A 22,840-nucleotide genomic window follows, 5' to 3' on the forward strand; every position below is an offset into this window, starting at 1 on the left:
GAGCCGTACACTTTACCAATCACGTCCGATAAAGCGATTGGACGGAAGTTTGAGGGGTCTTCACGGTTTCCCTTTTTGTATATCGGGACGACTATCGAGGACGTCCAGGAAACCGGAAGGCATTTTGTTTCGGCACATCGTTTGAATACCAGGCTAATAAAGGACGACCATTCCTCAGGATGTTTTTTCAATTCCATGTTTGATAGGCCGTCTGGTCCTGGTGCTCTAGAATTTTTAAGTTTTTGGATTTTCTCAAGAATGTCCCCCCTGTCATGGAGCTCTATCCATGATGTCTCTTTTCTGCAAGTATCGGGTTCCTCTTCTTCTCTCTGGGAGGCAAGATCTTGAGGGACTCCTTGGAATAGGCGCTTGAAGTGAGTTGTCCAAACGTCTTCTGTTATGGTGATGGTTAATGCATTGTTTTGGTGGCGGTCAATTGTTCGAATCAAGGACCAAAATTTTCGGGCGTTATTCCCACAAATCTGCTTTAGCATCTCTTCAGAGTCATTTTGATAGAGAGTCAGTCGGTAGCTCCTTAGCCATGTTTTATAGGTTTTAGATGCTAGTAAGAAGGCCTTTCTAGTCAGTGGGTTGTTGTCACGGACTAAAGCTCTTTTGGCTTGTCTCACTATTCTTCTTTCGGCTACCAAGATCTTGTCGTATTTGTGAAAGCCCGGTTCCTTGTTTGTCTGTTGTCGACCTGTTTCCGTTTTATAGGGGATAAGTAGAGGACGGTAATCTGACCTGTTGTTCGTCTTGCTACAACGACCCAAAAGACGATAGTTTATTGTAATATCTGATATATTGCTGGCACTTAGTTTGAGATGACTTTTCCTGTTATTCGTCTCAAGGGCCAAATCTATAGTTTGGGTTGAAGTCCAGGAACCAAACCATGTAGCAATCAGGAGATTGTGGTCACTGGCGGTGGTTTGGACCACGTCAAAAGAAATAATCGTAGGTGTTAACGTACGGGAGGCAAAGATGTAGTCGATTGTTGCTGTTGATTTTTTTCCTTCCCAGGTTGGCAGCCGACTTGTGTTCGGAAATAGGCTGCTCAGGTTTATCAAGTCTCTTGATTTCATGAGAGTAAGCCACTCTCGGCCTCTCACTTCCGCCTGCGTCGGGCGTCTGGAGAGAACATTTCTTGTGCAGACTGCATTTAAATCTCCACATATTAGTAGATCCGCCGAGTGATAGGTAATGTAAAGACGATCTATTTCATTTTCAATCATATCGAGATAATTGGCATTTGAAATGGATTCCGGATTCCAATAGGTATTGATGATAATGGCTACTTTTGCTGTTGTCTTTCTGGTAGCCGTGTTTTCCTGATGCCATGTGACTGACACTGTTAGTAAGAAGAGGGATGCTGTAAGGATTTCTTTCATGATGATTCCATTTCCCTGCTGGACTGCTGTAATTAAGCCGGAGAATGGACGTCCTCTAGTGCCTTTCCCGGCTGCAGCATGAGCAACTTCATATCCTTCTAAATTCGGTTTCTCCATGAGCCATGTTTCCTGGAGGCACAGCACATTGAAGTTGCCCAAGTTTACCTCGCCTGGTACCGTTAGGTGGGCAAAGCCACGAGTGTTCCATGAGCCCAGGTTTATAGGTCTTGATTCAAGTTTTGCCGATGAGGGGTGGTCGTCTATCTGTTGTGTCTGGTATTGCTATTTCCGATTTGTGGAGAGAGCTTTCGGGAGCCAAGCCCAAAGTTCTTTAAGCGGGTTTCGATGTGTATCTTCTCGGTCGGCTGTTGGCGATGTGACTGGAACCTGGACCAGTGTTCTTTTAATGTCCGTTTGAAGTAACTTTGGCCGGGCATCCCTCTTCCATTGAGCCGATGTCGGGGGAGCGGTTTTATGTTTCTCGCTATATTGAGCTATAGCTGGAGTAGTTGCTCTAGTACTTCGTCGTTTTTCTCTCTCTATGTTGTCCCGTAGTTTTTGATGTGAAGGAGAAGATGGTTGATAACTTAGTTTCTGTGTAGAAATTGAAAGATCAGTTAGTTCATAGCCCAATCTCAGAATTTTTTGCGATGCTTCACGCAGCTGTTGTCGCACTCTTCTAGATGTCACATAGAGTAGGGTTGTTGCTAGTTTTTTTTCATGTGATGGTTCCACCAGAACCAGGTCTTCGGTCTTTATTGATTTAAGCATGGAGATGGATTTGAAAAGTTTTAGGACCGTTCTCCTGTTCAGAACAACATATTCTCGACTATCCTTTACTTGTTTCAGTTTGAATGTGGGGGACGTCGAACGTTTGTCTGCCTCTCTACCTTTAATTCGAGTTTTGTTTGTGTTGATCCGACTATTTCTACAGGCCGAGTAATCTTCGGAATACAGGTTATCACTCTCCTTCCAAGAGCTCGTAGAATTTTTGATGTGTTTCTGGGCGTGACTAACTATAGACTTGAGATGTGGCTATTGTCTGCCTTGAATCGTGGTTTCGTTGAGCAGCTTTTGAATGAAACACCTGTGGGCTTGGCGAACTTCGTGATGGTTTCCGTTGTTTAGTATCTAAGATCTTTTTTCTTCTGTCCTCCAAGGTCAGAAAGGAATATTCTGCCTACTAAAATTATTTTGGAGCACAAAGAACTCTTCCTACCGGTTTTAACGAAGATTGTAAATGCATCTTTCAGTGAAGGGGTGGTTCCTAAGGACATCAAGGAGGTAACTATTACCCCACTAGTTAAAAAAGCAGGATTGGACCCCAAAGATCCTGGGAACTTACGGCCCATCACTAACTCAAACTTTATTTTGAAGGTGCTAGATAAAGTGGCCACAAACCAACTGCAAAAACATGTGGAAGACTTGAAGTTGTTGCACAATCAACAATCAGGTTTTAGGGCCGCCCATAGCACTGAATCTGCTATGCTGGACCTTCAGTCGCACATGTTAGGCCTGAGAGATAAAGGCAAAACAGGGGTTCTCATGCTTCTCGATCTAAGCGCGGCCTTTGATTTGGTGGATCACCAGCTCCTTCAGGAGGCACTGGCCAACATTGTTGGTTGTTCCCCCAAGGCTTTGGCTTGGCTGTCATCCTTTCTCAAAGATCGGAGCGCTAGAATACATTGGGGTGATAATTTCTCCAAGGCCGCCCTCATCCATTACGGAGTACCGCAGGGAGCTAGCCTGTCACCTCTCTTGTTTAATCTATATCTGAGAAGTCTCTGCGAACTCCTGGAACACATCGGCGTTTTCTTTACTAATTACGCTGATGATACGCAGCTCATCTTTGAACTCACTGGTGATTACACCACTGATAGTGCTAAAATCTCAGAGGTTTATAACATCATTGACCACTGGATGCAACATCACTGGATGTGTTTAAATAATACCAAAACAGAGCTGCTGATTTTCGGCACGCGACAGGCCAGATGTAAACTAGGGAATGAATACAAGTCCTTCACCATCAAGGACGCTAACATCCCGGTGTTGCCACATGTTAAAACTCTCGGGATGATGGTAGAGGCCTCAGTGGGCGCAGAGGTACAGGTAAGATACCTGCAGAAAAACAACACCTACTATCTACGACTTATGAGAGCAATAAGACCCTTCATTAATGAAGTCAATGCTGCAACTATCGCTAGGGCCATCATCCTGTCGCGACTCGACTATGGAAACGCTCTCCTGCTAGGGGCTACAAAAAGGGAGATGCAAAAGTGCCAAGTCATACAAAATGACGCAGTTCGCATAGTCAAAAACATAAATAATAGAGAACATGTGTCCACAGGGAGAAGAGCATTACACTGGCTAAGAGTGGAGGAAAGAGTCAGGTTCAAGGCTATGACTATAGTTCACAGATGCCTATATGGAGAGGCCCCTAGCTATTTCAAAAAACATTTCTCTTTCTATGCTCCTGGAAGATGTCTAAGATCAGCCGACAGGGGCACGCTGAACAGACCTGGGGCTAAATCCGTATTTTGGCAAGGCAAATCCTTCCCGGCGAAAGCAGTAGACCTCTGGAACAAGCTGCCGATGGCATTACGGCTTGAAGCTAATTATCAGAGCTTTAGGAAATCGCTTAAAACCTCATTGTTTCAATGAGCACTAGAGCTCCGCTTCCTTAAGTTTCCTACTTATCTTAATGAGGTGTTCCGTGTTTTCTGATTTCTCGGTTTCCCGCGCCCTGATGCCCGCGGGCTACCGGCGCGTAATAAGTACGCACATAACATAACATAACATAACAATTGTCATCCTCTGCATCTTCCATCCAAAATTTCCTTTTTATTACTGACGATCTAGGATCTATGGGATTTATGGTAATAACTTCCGTTTCTCTGTTATTACTGTTTGAGTCGTCGAGATGTTGGCTTAGATTCATTAAAACTTCCTCCTCTAGAAAGTCTTCTGTTGTTTTAGGAGATAGGGGTGGATTTTCTGCAGTTGTCAAATCGACAAAAGAGTGGCTAGATGACTGATTCGATTGACATTGATATGGCGGCTTTTGTGTTTCCGTCTCTTCAAGATAGGAATTTCTTTTATATGGCAGGGCTGGCTTTTTCGGAAAAGTATTTTCTGATAACGGAAGGCAGAAAACCAATTGTTTTTTCCTGCCGACTGTGTCTCTACATGTTGTCTTAGGAAGCTCGAAAATTGTGAAGTCTTTCGTGGAGGTTGTTTCAGACTCCATTGTACCTTGTTTTTTATTTTGGGCTTGTATTGATGGTGTCACTTTGTCTTTGTTTGTACCGGTTTTCAAGGTTAGCCGGGATTTTGGGTCTTCCATTTTCTTTTTACAGCTCTGTGGTCCGGTAGAAGAGGTATGGGTGACGTGTTCTATTGACGGAGTGTTTTCCCTCATAGATAGGTGTTCACCTGTATAGGCTGGATTCAGCGGTTGAGAGCTCATTTCAGGAACTTTTGTTGTTTGACAGGCTGTTGATTGGAATGTTGTAACCATCGAAGGGTGGATGGAAGGAATTTGACCCGTAGGCACTGTATCAGTTTTTTGCGCTGTTTGGAGTTCCAGCGCTGTGATATATCCCTCCAGATAAAGAAGTTTGGTGTGCATCATTGCTGTGAGCGTACTGTGATCCTTCAGAGTATCATTTATGGACTCATAAAGTTTCATAAATGGAGCAAGGGCTATTGTTACTGAGGACATTATGGTAAAGATGTCTAGTTTCTTTTTTGGTGAGTTTATGGGCGTTGTAAAAGATGCGTCGCTCAGCCTTGGCTGGCGGTCTGATGGAACATGCGTTTGCACGTGTGCATCATGCCTTGATAGACGTGGGTGCGGAGCTAAGTGCTCTCTTTGGTCAGTTGGTGACTTTGTAGTAAGGTCAGTGTGGAAAAATGTTTGCGAAATCTCGGTAACCGTGAGATCGTCAGTTTGCATTCTTTTTGAGTTTACAGTAGAGCTACTAGATTTCTCTGGTACCTGTACCTCGGCTAGAGTAAGTTTTTCTGGTTGTTGTTGCAACGAATTTTTTGGGTGCATTTTATTTGAGCGAAGATCTTCGGGTATAGATGTTGTTTGGTCTTCTTCTGAGTCTTTTCCGTTAGATTGTTCATTTCTTTTGTTTGGTATTTTCGTTTGCTCAGCTACAGAGATTCTGCTAAGTCGTACTTCTTTTGTATTTTCCACAGTGTCTCTATTCTCCCACATCACATTCGTAGTAGGTAGATCGTTTTGAATAGGGGAGAAGGGCAGGTTTTGTGGATCTTCACAAGGGGGAGGTTGGGGACTAAATCGCCCCATCTGTAGGAAGGGCTGGTTTTCTGGTAACAGGCACAAGGCTAAGGGCTCGGGGTCCACAGCCTGATGGGGCGCTGGTGATTCAGGAATATATACAAACTCCAACATTTCATTGTCTGTAATTTCATCTATTTTATCAAACTTGCGTTTGAGCTGTTTACCAAAGAAATTTCTAAAAGTATGTACTGGAGTTGTTTGCATGGTCTCTTCCTTTTTGCTCTTATGTGATTTAGATGGTTTTATTTGTCGGGATGGGGAATCATTTGAGGTTTTTTTTTTGTTGTTATGCTGCCCCCAATTCTGGCATTTGTTTGGGGTTCGTCTCCGCATCCGTTCTTCAATTTGGCTCCAGGTGTTTTTTTTTTTTTTGTTGTTGGGCACTGCCCGCTTTTCTTTGGTTTTAAACTGGGCCCCTTTTCGCCCGGAATCTTAGTTTGTTTTGGGCTTGGGGAAAGGGAGGCTCCAGAGCTAATGCTTTGGCGCCCCGGATCCCTCCAGACGTTTCGGTGGACTGCAGTCTCCATCCTGGGCCCAGTGTCATCCAATTGGCCTGCGGGTGACTTTATGCCCCCTCGAGGGGGGGCGTGAACCAACACAACCGTGCTGCTGGCCATCCGTAGGGCCGACCCGCCCGCCTCAGGAGGAACACACCCCCCGCCACGCCCCCCTGCCGTAGACTCCTCTCGTAACGAGACGTCATCGGCAGGGCGTGTGCAAGGAGGTACGAGGTGGGCGGAATCGGCCCCTCCTTTCGCTGAACGCGACTCCGCCGATTGCCCAACTCCAGCTAATCCCGGCTCCTCCGGACCCCAACACCTGCCGCCCTCCGGCGGACGGGGTTGCGGCCCCGCCGATAGAAAAACCCCAAGCGAGCGCGGAGTGCCTGGAGACGAAGCACGAGAGCCTACGGACTTCTCCTCCTGCTGCTGGGTCCGGTAGGCAAGTACAGATAGCGCACAGGGTCTTTGCTCCTTTTGTTCAGATTGTTTATGTAGAGGGTTTTGAATCACCAAAGGGGGTGAATAGTCAATGTTTAAGTCTTTCCTTATGTCCTGCTTTGGGTCTGGTTTAAGAAGCGTTTGAGAATCTGACGTCTGTTCCGTGTGAGAGTTCAAAGACGTTTGCAAAGTTTCTTCACAGAAAGTATACAGGGCTTTTGTGGTATAACTGGTACCTGGTTTGTTTGCTCCCAACAAGGCCATAGTTGAGGGTCTTGAAGAGCTGGGTTTAGAGCTTCTCAGCAGGCGGCCCTCCGCTGGAGGAGTTGGCGGTGTGGCGTCAATGGCGTCCATGTCGGCCAGGACTGCCAAGACTGCTACTCTGCCGCCTACTCCGCGGCCGCTTCGCGGGAGGAAGGGGTTTTTATATGTACTCCTCCCCAAATTCGTCGTAGAAAGGGTAGACAGACTTGCAGCCAGAAGATCAGGAAACAAGCAAAGTGGACTGCCAAGGCTGCTACTCTGCCGCCTACTCCGCGGCCGCTCCGCGGGAGGAAGGGGTTTTTATATGTACTCCTCCCCAAATTCGTCGTAGAAAGGGTAGACAGACTTGCAGCCAGAAGATCAGGAAACAAGCAAAGTGGACTGCCAAGACTGCTACTCTGCCGCCTACTCCACTTTTACAGCATGCAACTGCTGAGGCTGTTTTGGGTCTACGAGCACCATTGGCATGACAAAGTGCGAGGTCAAAGAGTTTGTTTTCAAGCTCGGCAAGCGGACCCCTATGCTTGTCGGGCTAGGTCGTTTCCCGAATCAGGTGTCAATAAATCGTTATCAGTGGCTCCAACCACCTTCTTAGGTGGTTTAACCGGACAATTTCGAAGAAAGTGACCGGAAGTCCCGCAATACAGACAAAGTTGCATTTGCCGCCTTCTCTCTCGTTCCTTCTGCGTTAATGGTCCTTTAACACCGCCGATTTGCATAGGTTCGGATACGTCGGTACTCTTGGAGTTAGCGTGGGTTTTGGTCGGTACTCTGGTTTCGTACTTGAACCGATCTGCTTTTCTATTTTGAAGTCTGTGATCAAGTTGAACCACCAAGTCTATGTAGTCTGCGCAGACCTGGGGTGGATCTACTATCTGAACTAGAACATCCTTAAGCTCTCCGCGCAGGCCTCGATGAAACAATGTGATCCTTTTGTTTTCTGCCCATCCAGTTTCCACAACCAGTCTATTAAAGGTGGCAACGTAGGACAGGAGATCGTGATTACCTTGTCGTAAGGATAGCAGCTCGTTATCAAAAGCCTGTCCTTGAGAGTGTCGAGCAAACAATCTTTCCATGCTGGCCTGGAAGCCCTGAAAATCCTGGAGAATGGGATCATCCTGATTTACCAATGGAATAGACCAATCGGCAGCACTGCCACTGAGGTAAGATAGTATAAAGGCTACCTTGGTCTGGTCGTTGGGGAAGGCCCCGGGTCTGCATAGAAAGTGTAAACGACATTGGTTCATAAAGACGGCATATTTCTTGGGATCCCCCACAAAACGTTTGGGCGGGGCCAAAGGCATGTGTCCAGGTAGATTGATTTGTACCGGGTTATTCAAACCCATTGATGTGGAAGTACCTCCGGAATTAGGTAAAGGAGTGTGCCCTGCCTGGGCCTGCAAAAACCTTTTGGCCAGGTCATCAGTTCTTTCCTTGGATAGGATCAGTTCTCTTTTGAGAGCGTTAGTCTCCTGGCGGGCTGAGTGCACTTCTGCCCGTAATTCCCCCAAAAGCTGGGCCAGCTGATCTGTCTCGGAAGTCTCCATAGCGCCCGGGTGGGAAATTGTGGGTAGGCTTCGCGTTCTGTCACACTCACCTGATTCCCACGGAGGCGCAGGTCTGGCTTCGAGTGCTGATGCTTCTTCAATGGTGAAGTGCAGGACTCTGGTGATGGACAGGAAGGGCCGCTCTACTCTGGCTTTTTTGGCTCGCAGGAATATTCCCCTGTGCGTGAAAAGGGAGTATTACCTACTGACGCAATAATGCTCAAGCCTCCCACTCCCTTCCAACCCTCCTCGATACCCTTCCACACTTCCCCGTGAAGTCTCACCTTAGGGTCTGGAAGAATGAGTTCTCCATCCTGCTTCTGATGCAGGGGCGTGTTGAAACCCAGTTACTTCACTGGATTGAGGTTTGATGGGAGTTCAAAATAAGCTTGACTATTCAGATGAGGCGCTGTAAGAGTTCTGTTGCAAGTTCAAAAGTTCAAGCTTAATAATAATGTTCATTGTCTTATTGTAGCAAGTGCTAATGCTTATGTCTTTTTCCCCTTAGGGGCCGGGGTTCGGAATGCTGGAGATATGGTGCTGACCCGAAGTGTAAGTTCTGGATGAGCTTTCAGGTAATGTCTTTGCATTCGCTCATTCAATGTCTTTGTCTTTTTTCCCCATTGGGGCCGGGGTCCGGAAGGCCAGGAAGCGGCAGGACCCGAAATGAAATGGGAATGACCCAACAGGTAAGTCTTAGAAGGAAACTGAGCTTTTCCTATTTCCCTTCCTTCTCTCACCTTGTTTTCTTGTCTTTTCTCTCTAGGCTCTGGGAAGTGGGTGCGGATCCGGATGATCGCTGCTGAAGGTGGAGGCGCACAGGAAAGGTGAGTGAAATGCAGCGCTGCAGCGATCGAAGCAAAATGCTTTTAAAATGATGTCTTCCCTTTCAGGATTGTCGGTGTGATGTCCCCGTGATGTAGCTTTAGCAGGTAAGGTCTTCTTTCTCTCCAATTCTCTTATCTCCCTTTGCAGGCGACCCAGGATGCTGACAGGCGTGGCTGAAGTCCAGATGCAGGAGCTGACACGGTGAGCGTCCAACTGCGAGGAGCAGAACAACGCGAAGCGTGAGTTGCTGATCGGGCGTGGTTTAAATAGCTATGGAAGAAGTTCCAGGCATGTATCCTTCCACCGATCAGGTATGTATCCTTCCCCGACCACACCCAGGTGGAAAGTGGTCCCACAGGTAAAGTATTTCCATTCAGGCCTCAAGAGGGCCTGGATGTAGCAGCATGGTCTGCATCAGGTAAGTGCACATTAAAACACTTGAACACATGTCTAGCTTTGAGCCTGGCGCCTAAGGCGCCAGGACAGGGGTCCAACATGAGCCTGGCGCCTAAGGCGCCAGGACTGTGTCCAAAGGGCCCCAGCTTGGGCCCGCTGGCACTTCCCTGGGGGGGGAAAATGATGCCTGCCTCTGGGGTTGCTGGGTCGGACCTGGCTCCTTGGAGGTAGGCATCATGACAGTACTTGACTTTCCATGCCTCGAGGGTGGTGCTTAGGACACACCCCTCCTTTATGCCCAAGGTGCCGTCGGACTTCCATCTTAACCAGCCCCTGGTGTTACCTGTTTTCTTCCCGTTTCCTTCGTCGCCGGCCGAGAGGACTTTGCACTCGCTGGATGTGGCTAGAGCGCTGAAGTTCTACGTGGACCGCACAAAGAGTTTTCGGAGGACATCACAGCTGTTTGTGAACTTTGGACCTGTGAATCAAGGGAAGGCTCTCTCGAAGTCTTCTATTTCCAGATGGCTCTCCGGCTGCATCATGCACTGCCACCGGTTGGCTAACCGACCGCTGCCAGGCCGTCCGAGAGCCCATTCGATCAGAGCAATCGCTGCTACTACGGCGTTCCTATCTGGGGTGCCCCTGCTGGGCATCTGCAGGGCTGCTACGTGGAGGTCGACGCACACCATCACGAGATTCTACTGCGTCGATCGGGATTCCAGGGAGGAGTCCAGGGTCGGCCAAGCAGTGCTGTGCAACCTGTTCGCTTAAGGTGAGCCTGGTGAGGAGGTAAGAGATGCTTAATGTTGGGTTGTTGTATTGCATAATGTTGAGCCTTTGCCACCTCCCGTGGTTGTGCATGTGTGTACTGCTATGTATTCTTATATCCATGAGCATGTGAATCCATGCCAGACCCCATGCTGGAGAAGGAACAAGTTACTTACCTGTAACTGTTGTTCTCCAGCATGGGTCTGGCATGGATTCACATGCGAACCCTCCCGCCTACCCCGCTGCGGCTCTTCACTTGGTCATACTGCCACTTCACGTGCTACCAAATCCGAAGATGGCTGCCAGAGGCGGGGCTTAGGGAGATGGCAGTCATTGGCTGTGGTCAGTATGACGCAGAGATCAGTGATTGGTTACTACTACGAAAGACAGATCAGAAACAAAACTGATACTGATTTTTTCTTTACCGAGGATTCCCAGCCTGACGACGGAGAATATTCATGAGCATGTGAATCCATGCCAGACCCATGCTGGAGAACAACAGTTACAGGTAAGTAATTTGTTCCATATGGAGCATGTTGAGGTGCTGACCACTGAATCCATTTAGTGTGTAATGCTTTTGCATTTGGGACGCTAGCTTTTGTGGCAGCTTCTAGTTGAGCCAAAGGTGTGCTTGTGTATGGTTCTATTTGCTGCCAGTTTGTGAATGACTGTCCACTTCTTGCAAGTGTTCACTGAGATTCTCATGGGTGATATAAATATCATCTAAATACTGCCAACAATTAGGAATGTCTGCAAGTAAGCTGTGTGTTCTGCTTGAGAATGTGCTAAGTGAATTTTTATACCCCTGCATTATTCTAGTGAACTGGAAATGGGTTCCCTTAAAAGTGAATGCAGTGTATTTCTGGCTTTCTACACTAACAGGTTGTGTGAAATACCCATTGCCTAGATCAAGGTTTGTTTTTATATTTGCATCTGTGTAAATTGGCTAGCAATCCAGAACTATGATGGTTCTGGACGGCCTCTGTCTTACAATGTGCATTCATAATTCTAAAATGTACAATAAAACGGTAGGTACCATCAGGTTTTAAAACTGGGCTTAGTTTTGGGCACTCTGCGATTTTCTCAACCTTCACTTCCTTCCCCTCAGCCTTGGAACGATCTGGTGTTCGTGCCTGCTGGGAGGGAGACAAAGTCTCATCAGTGCCATACTTCTGGGGACTTCATGTGTTTCCTGTCTCTAAAATCCTAGTCAGTAGGTCTAAAATGGGACTGGCCCCCGGTCTTACCCCAGGATCGTCTACCCCTGTGGTTACCTTGCCACTGCGGGCTCCGCCTATCTTCGGCAGATTTCTCATTTTTATGTCCATGCTCTGGATATCTTTCTTCCTCTATGGGTGACAACTGCCGTCTCTGGCTTATTTCCCTTTTTACCCTGGAATGAGCCCCGTCCTTTCGAGGATCTCCCTTCATCGTGTGTGTCCTTATCTGGCTGAAGATCCTTTTTTAGCCTTTTAATGTGTGTCTGCTGGTCTTCTGCCCAAGTGATCCCTGCCCAATGATTGATGGGTGGATGTCACTATGTCTCCAAATTGCTCCCTTTTTTCTTGCTCATTTAATTGGGACCATTTTCTATGGATTTCAAACCTTGCAGGCTCTCCTTTTTAATAAAGGTAGGGTTATGCTCTCAACCATTTGATAATTGTTAGATGCTATAATAATAATGATGATGTGTTACTTATATCGCACCTTAATCCAAAGTTCTTTACAGAGCACGTATTTACATACAATATCACCCAATCGAAATTGGTACTCATTTATCGACCTCGGAAGGATGAAAGGCTGAGTTGGCCTTGCCGGGATTCGAACCTGCGGCCTGCAGATCACGCTCAGACCGCAGCAGCGAGCGCTCAACACGCTGAGCTATCTTACCGGCTATAGACAGGCCTAGATTCATGGCTGCGGCCACGCCTCGTGTTCCCATGATGTCAGCTAGTATCCGTGCTAGTGATGTGATGGACGGCGTGCATATCAGCTGTAAATACAGCCAGCTATAGATTGAGATCCAGCTGTTGCAGCTCGCTAGAGGCGGTGTGCAGCCAGATGGAAGAAACATAGCTAGGGCCCTGTGTCTCTGCTGGGGAGTTTCTTGTGGATGAGTAGCTTGCAATCGTCCTAATTTTTCTGAATACCACTTGGGAATGTCTTTGTTTTTGGATGGTCAGGATCCCAATATTATTCTCAATGTCTGTAGTTGAACCCCCACCTGCATCCATCTGTCCCTGAGGTTGCTGTGCAGGCGCTATACCCTGCTGAGCTGCATATTGCAGCGCAATGTTTCGCACTGTATCAAAATACCAATCATATAGAGCCATTCTGCAATGGATGGGAATATTGATGTCATTGTGCACCATCTCCTGTCCGCACTCTAACCTCTAACATTTAAAAAAAAAAGCTTTTTAGAAAGAAAAAATAAATTTCTGCCCTGTCCTTCTCCAGTGACTGGGACATGAGGTTTTTTAAATAGTAGTAATGCTCTGGTCATCTTTAAGACGTCGCATCTTATTGGGGTCCATCTGACTTAATTGCCCCTTAGGGCGTGATTCCCTGCCCGCCCCCCTAGACCCTAGGTAGAGCTGTGTGGCGTGGACACAGAATCAAAAGTCTTAAGTTATGGTGAGAGGCGCCTCATGGGTTCCGGCCTAGCGCTTTGACAGTTTCCCTGAGTGTTTGCACCTCTTGTCATAATTGACCAAAATTCAACCAGAGAATATTGTGTAGTTCGTTTTGACTCGGAGACATTATTTTGAAGCATTACTCACAAATATGAAGCTGACGCTGGAAGGTAGCAAGTCAATATGTTTAATATTATTTCTGATCTCTAGCAGATTTGATCATCATTACACCTCCTATGATTAGAGCAGTAAAAATGTAGCATACTGTCAGATATAGGGACAGCATTATTGCATAAGCTACAAACCTGATTCGTATTTAACAAAGATGGTAAAATTCATCATTTTGAAACACCAGCTTGAGCAATCCTGGAGTTCATGTTGTGTGTCTAAGCTCCTCTCCAGAATTAACATGGCATGATAACCTGTTCTGAGATGAGAGTTTGCAGCACACGCTTTTTGCTCACTGTACCTTTCACAGATGGGAAATATCCATTTGCAGATCGGTCTTTGTCCCGCCCACATGGGCAGTCCAGCACCGAAATGCCATGGCAATTCCTCTCTGAACAAGAGTACCAACAGCAACCTCATACACGTGTTTCAGCCTTGTTGGGCCTCATCAGTGAGGTGAAGCTGCGCCTCTCTGAGCACAGTGAGCAGGGAGTCCACGTCTGGTTGCCCCAAAGTAACTCAGGGTGACCAACCCCAAGTTCCTTACAAATATATCAAAAAAAGGGAGCAGGCGCTCCTCTCCAGAATGAACATGGCATGATAACCTGTTCTGAGATGAGAGTTTGCAGCACACGCTTTTTGCTCACTGTACCTTTCACAGGTGGGAAATATCCGTTTGCATATCAGTCTTTGTCCTGCCCACATGGGCAGTCCAGCTGCAAACTCTCAAGCACAATGGATCATTTGAATTAGTTTTGATTCTCTCTATATCAGCATTTAACTTGATAGCAATCCATGCTATCAACACTGCACTAAGGTGACCTTTCCGTGGCTGGTATGAAGAAACTAGCACACCAGCATTCTGAAGGAATTCTACCACCCATGTCTCTTGGAAACCAATAATCTGATAATGTTCCAGGAAGACGTAGCGGTCTCGGTCTACCATTTTGTTTTGGATACCCACTGTGTTCCAAGATACAATACTAAAGTTGGAAGAGGCAGTATGGTAATGCAATTGTTCATTTTCAGGTCTGGGGGAGGCGGGACAGCAATGATTCCAAGGTGTAAAGTCTATTTGATGTTGCAGAGCTTGGGAATAAATTCCTGCCCATCTATGTTGTGACATAGAGTATAGGTGATGGTCTCAGGGTTATTTGCCTCTGGCTTAGAGGGCTTACCACATATGCAACCATACCAGAGGGTCATCTGCAACTCTTCTGGAGGCAGTGATCTAAGGTCCATGGCAACAGTTCGTCAACTGTTTGTTTACAATTGATTTTAATCACATCAGTTGCTGCGTTAGACGATTCTTGTGATCTCGAAACTCCTTCGACATCTTCACGGATAACTGGCGGACAGTCCCTCCATATTGTGCAGCCAGTGGATAACTTTATTGATTAGGGAGACTGGGCTTTCTCTTGCTCCTTTTTGGCAAATTAGGGACATTTGTCATTTTGAAAATGGTTAATCCCTGTGGTATTCTTCTAAGTTGTGTTCCAAGTGGGGCAGCCGCGTTCCACTCTTCGCATTGCTTGGTTATTAATTCGACTTATTCAAGTTGTTACTAGTAACTTCTAATGACCTTATGGAGTAATAGTACACTTGTGGTTTTCAGATGGGATTCTAGTTTTTCCAATGGGGTGGTTGCACTGACCTTGGTCAGACAGGCAGAGGAGTGCTAGTGGGGCATTTGTCCCCATAAGTGTTTTCCTTCTGGATCCCCATAGTATAGTTACTGTTACTTTGGAGTGTGAAGGCTACATTCGCCAGGTCATGAGACTCGTATCTTAAATCTTCAATAGCTTTGCAGATTATAGATATCTCCGAACCAAGGCCAATGGTTGGTGCTCTTTGAATGGTAACTTGTGCACGCAGACCCTTCTGCAGAATTGTTCGAGTGCATTTGTGGCCTTTGTTCAATAGTGATATTTCCATAGCCAGTAAGATGGGTGCTTACACTTATCCCCAGGTTTGATCTTTGGCTCCCTATTTTAACGAGGGTAGCTCTCTGCGTTAAGTACTGCTTGACAATTGTGCGTGTTGTTAGGGGGGAATACAAATAGCCTAAGGCTGAGAATGTATTGGCGAGCGGAGGATCAGTAATTACTTGGGAATCCAGATACTGTGTGCTTTCCATGTCCAGCCAGGTCATCCGTGGGGTCGTATATCTCCACAGGCAGCATCAAATTGCATTCCCCCTACTTGATTTGAACCTCAGGTTATTTTGTATTGGGACAGGTCTTCAATGTATACATTGGGTAAAATTGATGTTACATTTAAAGTAGAGGGAGCTTGTGATTTGTTGATGGGAAGTTTGTTATTTAAGCTTTGCACATCCCTTCGCAGAGTTTGCTTTCCTAGAAGTGTTTAAATCCCTTCCCTTTGCCAATGTCCAAGGTTTTGTTAGTCCGCTCTTAGTCACCAGGCAAAACCTCAATGTTGGTCATTGGTGTGTTCACTTCTTCAATGGGCAGTAGAGCAGGGATGATGCATTTGTTTACGCTTGAGAGAGTAGGCCTGGGCATCGTTTCCTTCAGCCGCCATTGAGAGAATTCAAGATGTTAAGGAGCTCAGGCAACCTGAACAGTCAGTTACTGCAAGAGCAAGCTGTGGAGAATGGCAGAGTGACTTAAGGGGCAGGTAGTTTCTGCCCCCCCACACCCCCTCTCACAGCAGCTTGCGGTAACTGTAGGAAGGAAAGAAATAATGCTGTACCGTCAGTTGACCCACCAGAAACAGAAATATACAGTACCTCTTAAAGGAATAGTGCGCTCAAAAATGTTATTGTCCCGAGCGTTCGGGCATGTGGTTTTTACAGAAACTGCGATTGATTGTAAAAATATTTCCTATGCACCTTATCTTCGTTTTCCTCACTTTTACACATGCAAAATCAACAAGCGGGGCGCGCCATCATGTGCCAATGTTATCCGTTGCTGCATCGCCCTAAATTCAATTGCCCTTGCAGCACTAATTCATATCACCCGCCCCTGAAGCTGACATCACTATTGCTAGCGATATTCTCCATCTATTTTCATGACATTCGTGGGCAGCGTCGCCAGACATGCCCAGTCATCACCTACGTCTTAACGTCAGTTGACACAGAACCTGGAATATCAACACACACATCCTCTCGCAGCACAGCGCTGCCCAAATTGGAATAGAAAACACTATTTTTAAAGGAAACCTCAATACTCTGCAATTTATAATGCGCTTTTATTTCACAAAAAACGCTCCGAGAACATCCGCTGATTTCGATTAACCACCAATTTTTGAATGTCTTTGTGTCAGAGCATCAAAACTTTATCATGAGGCACACAGTGTTCCTTTTGGGATGAGATGCGCATTTGACGCACCTTCAATCGCAAGGCTTTGGCATCAGCTTCTTGCTAGACCGTAAAATGACAGGTTGCTCCATATCGATGCCGGGCGATCGTCCCACATCAGCGTAATGGAAATCCATCCGTTTAGGCGTTTCTGCCACTGCTGGCTGAGGAAACCATCTGTCAGTATCTGTAAACTACGGCATTCGCAGAACGGTACAATATATCTGTGCAGATAACATAATAAAATATATTTTAGTAGCCGTTCTTTATTCAAATGTATCCATTTACCCTGTTATTCTGCACCGGATGAAACCTAGTAACGAACACAAACCACAAACAATGCAAACACAGAAAACATCAGGGAGAGTTTGAGACAATGATGTGCTTGAGAGGTTTGCGCTGTGGAGTGTGTATAGCTCCCAATGGGATACAGAAGCTGATGGAAAAATCAAACAACAGATAGACGGCATTATAACGGAATATTTGCAACGAACTTGGGGTTGGTGACCCTAAGTTCCCTAAGGGGACCAGACGTGGACTCCATGCTCACTGTGCTCAGAGAGGTACAGCTCCACCTCACTGATGAGGCCCAACAAGGCTGAAACACGTGTATAGGGTTGCTGTAGGTACTCTTGTTCAGAAGGGAATTGCCATCTGTGAAAGGTACAATGAGCAAAAGGCGATGGCTGCGGACACCCAAAGTGTGAAAAAAACACATAACATGTTATCATGCCATGTTCTTTCGAGAGGGGTGCCTGCTAACTTTAAAAAAAATGTAACGGAACTGGCAACATTAAATTTCGACAAGCAAACCAAGTCCCCTTGGAAAATGTTCTGCACCCGGCACATCCAATAATACAACGTTGATGGCACACCCTGCTATGCCATGGGACATAGTGGTTTAGATATCACTAGCCGGCATACAGGTTTTTTTTCTGGACGTCGATGAATAATCGTCACAATATGCTCAGACTAACAACCCATAACAATTTAAGCAAGCAATACCGGTCAGAAAATGAAACCTTTACTCATTCGTCTTTAAACTGTACCCAAATATAAATTATTAGTTGACATAAACAGCCCGTGAGTTACGCGATTGCTTTTTTTAAATCTGTTGCAGTATAAATGTAATCTATGGAATAAATTGTTGTGCAGTTTTTTTGTCATGGCATATTCGCACGTCGTTGAATTGTTCTATATGCATACAGCCCAAATGCCGTTTTGAATCGCAAAAAATGTTTGAATAGTTCAACGTACATTATATTTGGTAGTTTTATTCTCTTGGCGTAACGCAGTGTGTCCGGTTAGAACAACGTTTTGCATAGATTGAAAGTAAATGTTACAATGTCCAGTTTCAAAATAGTGAATGTTATAATTTTTGTGGGTATTCAACACCTTCTGTCCTTAAAAGGAATAGCGATTCCTTCCTTTCGCCCAAAGTCGAATAACAATTGAAACTTGTTTAGAAAGTTGTATGCCTGGTAGCTTTCGGTTTTGTGAAGGAAAGCCACAAAATCTAAAACATACCGTACAAGGCGCGTCAGTGTGAACTCCCCACAAGCAACATCACACAAAGTGACCTACACTCCATGGGAGCGATGAGCCCGGCCAACCAACGTGTCATGTGAAATATGCCCGAAAAATAAACAAATTGTTTGCTGTCATTCACCAATGCCACGCGATCATGAATACTTTTTTACCCATCAATAGTGCTAGTGATTTTGTTATTTTTGGACAATAGTTACACTGAAGGTAAGTGAAACAGATAATACAAGCCACTGAAAGTCTGGTGTAACCTAAGATTCCATTTGTGTCCGTCTGAAACAGACCATGATAACATATGATGATATGATATTGCATTTATAACGCGCCTATGCACAAGTGTTTCAATGTGCGTCGAGGCTATGCAGGGGGAATGGAGGGAAGACCGAGACAACAATCTTACTAGTGTTGGGAAGTAGACGATTCTTGTCCCCTCCTCCCCCTCGTTTGTCACTCTCAAAACATAACGTATGTAATAACCAAGGGGGGAGGCGAAGCCAACCCCCTTGACATTCCGTTACACCACACCCCATCACAAAAAACACATACACTATAGTTTCTAGCCCAGCATTAGAAAACCATTTTGAAATAGCCCCAATGACATCTTTCTACTAGGCCCGAAAATCCATCTCTGTACAAATGCAGCTCTCCCATCCCCATTGCCTCGCTCAGCCAGCCCACACCATCACCTCCCCATTGCCACGTCTGCGCGCACCCTGTTCTCGCAGGGGAATGCGCTCTGCGAATAACGTGAGACACTGACAAGTCATAAATCCAAGTGCCCATTCATCTCCACTGAACTTCCCGTACACTAACAACCTCCACCGCGCCAGGCCTGAGCGCACCAGCTCAGACCCCACAGTTCCTCTCATGCTGATATCCATCTGACCCTCCCCTGCCCCGATCAGTCAAGGACCCACATCACATCCCTAATCCCATGTAGTAATATATCCTCCCAAAAAAGCAACACACGTCTACCTATATCCTGAGGACCCAAGCAGGGCAGATGGCAGATCAAACCTTTAGGTTGTGCACCTGGGTACAGAGCTTGTGGTATCAAATAGATTCCAAAGGATAGTGGTTAGAATGGCAATATATTAGCTCATTTCATCGAAGTACCCCTATTCATGCAAGGTTTTATATGTGCCATTATTCCTGCATTATCAGTTTCTGTTGTTTAGTTCGATAGATGCATTGCTCCCTTGCCCTGACCTTCACACCGCGTAGATGAGCCCAGCTGACCCACGTGCGCCAAGAGCGACGGAGAGACCTTGATCGCTCAAGTCCAGTTGAGGGGGGGGGGGAAGGGGAAAAGCGCGGGGCGAAAGCAGGACGGGGAAAAACAGAGTTACACTGTATGGCATCCTACAACAGGCACTTCTTTCCAAAAAGTTGAGAGGATACATTTGAAAAGACAATTCGGACGCTATGGCGACCTATGTCGAGCTCTGCAGAACCCAAAGAAAATCACACACATCAAAAGACCAAAACACTATGTGTTTAAAAAGTGCACACTCGCCAAGGTGTTTGTCAAAATAATACTCTGCTAAAGCAAGACAATCTGTATGTTATGGGGTAGACTTTGGTCAGTCGATTTTATCATTGCGATGAAAATGTTACCCACCATAGGCCATCAATGCCGGAGCCATGCACTGCATGTGTGGATGTGGTTTGGGTCTAGCAGAGGGATTTACAGACACCATGCAACCACATAAATGTGCGTTATCGTTCGAGGACCAGTAATATAAATCAAGGGAAGGCAGAAGATAAACATTTATGAATCATAAACCAGATTAAATCTGCATAATTAAATACTTAATACTTTTTATTGCATTGAAATTAGTGTTTAATAGCATTCCATTGTTGATGTACAATGTACAAACATTGGGCAACATATTCCAAAAGTTACAGTGAGCACATTAAGAACACTGCTGCAAATCATTTATACCCGGAAGTTATCTGTTAAGCTTTAGGTGGACAGGGCTCCTTTGCAATGTTTTGCGGCATTGTATGTGTCCTAGGAACAAAATCGGGATAGATTCCATGAGTATGCACGGCCAACAGTCAATGTGAGATCTCTCATAAAATTGAATTCAATTTCCTGGTATATTGGCTTGGCTAGCCATTGTTTGCTTCATTTTGCAAAGGGCAAGATGTATCGAAGCATCCCAGAGTTGCCGGCAGTTCTCGATTGTTCTCTCCCTATGTTCTTGTTGTGCATAAGTACAGCTAGTATTGTTCGGGCCTGCATACAGTCTATGGCGAAATGCAACCTTTTGGGCCTGTACTTTAGACACATATTGTGGAGCACCTCCATATCTCCGGTATGATAGAATTCTGAGAGTCCCTTCATGTCTCATGAAAGAGTTTTGTCAAACATGATCTTCTCAAGAGCTTTGAGCTTTGTGTGGATGTGAACATGGCACCAACCACAATTCTTCTTGCATTCCTGCTCCTTTGATAAAGGTCCATGTACACGTTTGTGAAAATGTTGGTTTTCTGTCCATGAGTGAACGTTGGAACAGTGGTGCACCAATGAGCGCCATTTGTCAAGTAGAATTTCCACAGACCCATCACAAGTTTTGGAGCTCCACCAAAGATGGTTGCTGAGAGACTGAGACCACTGTAAAATATTTTCTGAACCCTTCTTTTTTTTACCAGCAGCAGTAATATTTGACAATGTGCCATACATCAAATTGATGATGAATGTTTGGAAACTGCTCTTGCAGGGCCTTGGCTATTGAAACCAGTCTGTCGGAGGCTATGAGGTCTATTTGCATGCCCCTCGATTGAAGATGTTCGAGGGATTTTATGAAACCATGTTTCTGCATAGCCACAGAGTATGTACATTGGGACACCTGCATGATCTCTGCCATTTGTTTTTTTAGTTTCCATGTCTTGAAAGTGGTATGTGCAGTATTTTGCTGAAAATCCGGGGCTGCCGCACTGTCCGTCGCCGGCTACCCTTAACAGTTTGCCAGAGAATGTGCTTTCAATTGACATCTGTTCAATTTTCCAGGCTTGACTAATAGCGGGTAATAAGGATTCCCTTTGATATTTGTAGTACTGGGTTTTAGAAAGGAACTGAACTCTCACCAATTGACAGAAACTGGACATCTTACTGAAAGTCGAGCCACTGAAAAGTAAAGCTGCTGAACATAGATTTCCAGTTGGCGCTTTGCCGAGCATCGGTTGAGCGGACCATGAAAATGTATTATGGAGGTGGACGCAGCTGGCTTGCATTTTCAGGTTAGTCCCTTGTAATACACAAGACACATTCACCATTGGCTCCCGGTATGTTTTCCCCCTCATTGTATGGACACATTTCAGCCGCAGTATAATCTCTACCAGGCAGCTGTCGAATATAATGTATTTTTGCTCCATTATTAGCCAATCGTCTGCGATGAATGTGCATTGTGACTCCAATGTGGTTGACAAATCCTCAAATGAGGCAAACTATAGTCGAGATCTTTAAGAAGTTCCTCGGTCAATTGCATTGAAGCTTCAGTCTGTTAGTTCAGGTTGTGATTTTGCACACGAATTGGAGAAACCGTCAACATTGAATGTTAATTGGGTGGAACTTTTTTTGCGGGTGTAGATTGTGTCAAGTGGTCTATGAGGAATTCCAATGCATCTTCATTATATTCAGTTTCATCTTGTCGAGTTGTCACATGTTAGCAATGGTCCATGGACACTTTGCTGGCTTCGCCGGTCACATTCAATTCAGTTTCAGGCCATTGGGCATAAGCATCACAAGTCTGCTTATTGACTGGACAACGCGGCGCCCCAAATAGTAGTTGCTCTATGGTGAAATCTGTTTGGCAGGCAACATCTTTGGTTTCATTTGTTGTCTGTGTCTTTATATTTCTTTTCCTTCTGGGCCTCTACGAGATGTATTGAAAAACGTGCTCAATGTATAGCACACATACAGCAAATAGCAGTTTAAATACAACATTTTATGAAGAAAACACCAGCCCAAAAACTCTATAAAACTAAATTGTTTGTTTGTTACCCTTGTTTTCTTATTTTCTGTGAAACTGTGGTCTTCTCTTTAAACCATAAAATGGTGCAGTTGTTAAATGAACCATAGTTCATTTACACACTAAGAAACTTATTTAATTATCTACAAACCGAGCCAACTAAAGTATCTACAAACAGAGCCAACTTGATTTGAATTAAAACAAATTACAACTTGAACATGTATTGCATATGCTATTTGATGTCCAACTGTATCCAATAGTAGTTTGTTCACCTCTGATCCATGTGCCTCCTCTTCTAAATCCACACCTTGTGTACATTCCTTGGATAGAATATTCATTAAAAATTCAACCGTATTGGAAATTAAAATCTTTCATCGCACAGAGCGCTTACACACATACCTTCGCAAACAGTGTATGCCATTTAGTCAAAAATATACATTTCAAATTTCACCTGATAGCCATCCAAGATGGCAAGTGTACTCGATCAGAGATCACTGTGCAAAACATACTGATTTTAATGTTGCCATCAAACATTTTGCAATGTATTCTGCATTAGGGAGGAAGTGTAACGTTAGAACTGAAATCAAAAAAGTTTGAAACACTGCACGTTTATATGCATCTCACTGTCTAATAGTATCCTATGTAGGATTTGCTTTCTTTCATTCAAGGGAACTGTGTGCATACCTCATACTCTGGAACAGCTGCAAAGAACAATGTAATTGTAGTCGAAGTACCAGCATCCCACTGTAA

The 22,840-nt window shown here is 45.3% G+C and overlaps 1 protein-coding gene across 6 annotated transcripts in view; it reads left to right on the forward strand.

Annotated features, from left to right (window-relative positions):
- The window catches only part of HAUS4 (HAUS augmin like complex subunit 4), an 845,169-nt gene that overhangs the window by 180,114 nt on the left and 642,215 nt on the right, over positions 1 to 22,840 (forward strand). The window contains exon 1 of one of the 6 annotated variants that reach the window (XM_069633847.1): positions 21,175 to 21,359. The exons of the other annotated variants lie outside the window; for them this stretch is intronic. The gene's annotated coding sequence lies outside the window, so the exon portion shown is untranslated. Of the gene's footprint in view, positions 1 to 21,174; positions 21,360 to 22,840 lie in introns of those variants that run through there. 6 annotated transcript variants of the gene reach the window in all.

This window comes from Ambystoma mexicanum, chromosome 13 (genome assembly GCF_040938575.1).
Source record: "Ambystoma mexicanum isolate Mex_15411 chromosome 13, UKY_AmexF1_1, whole genome shotgun sequence".
Classification (NCBI taxonomy): Eukaryota; Metazoa; Chordata; class Amphibia; order Caudata; family Ambystomatidae; genus Ambystoma; species Ambystoma mexicanum.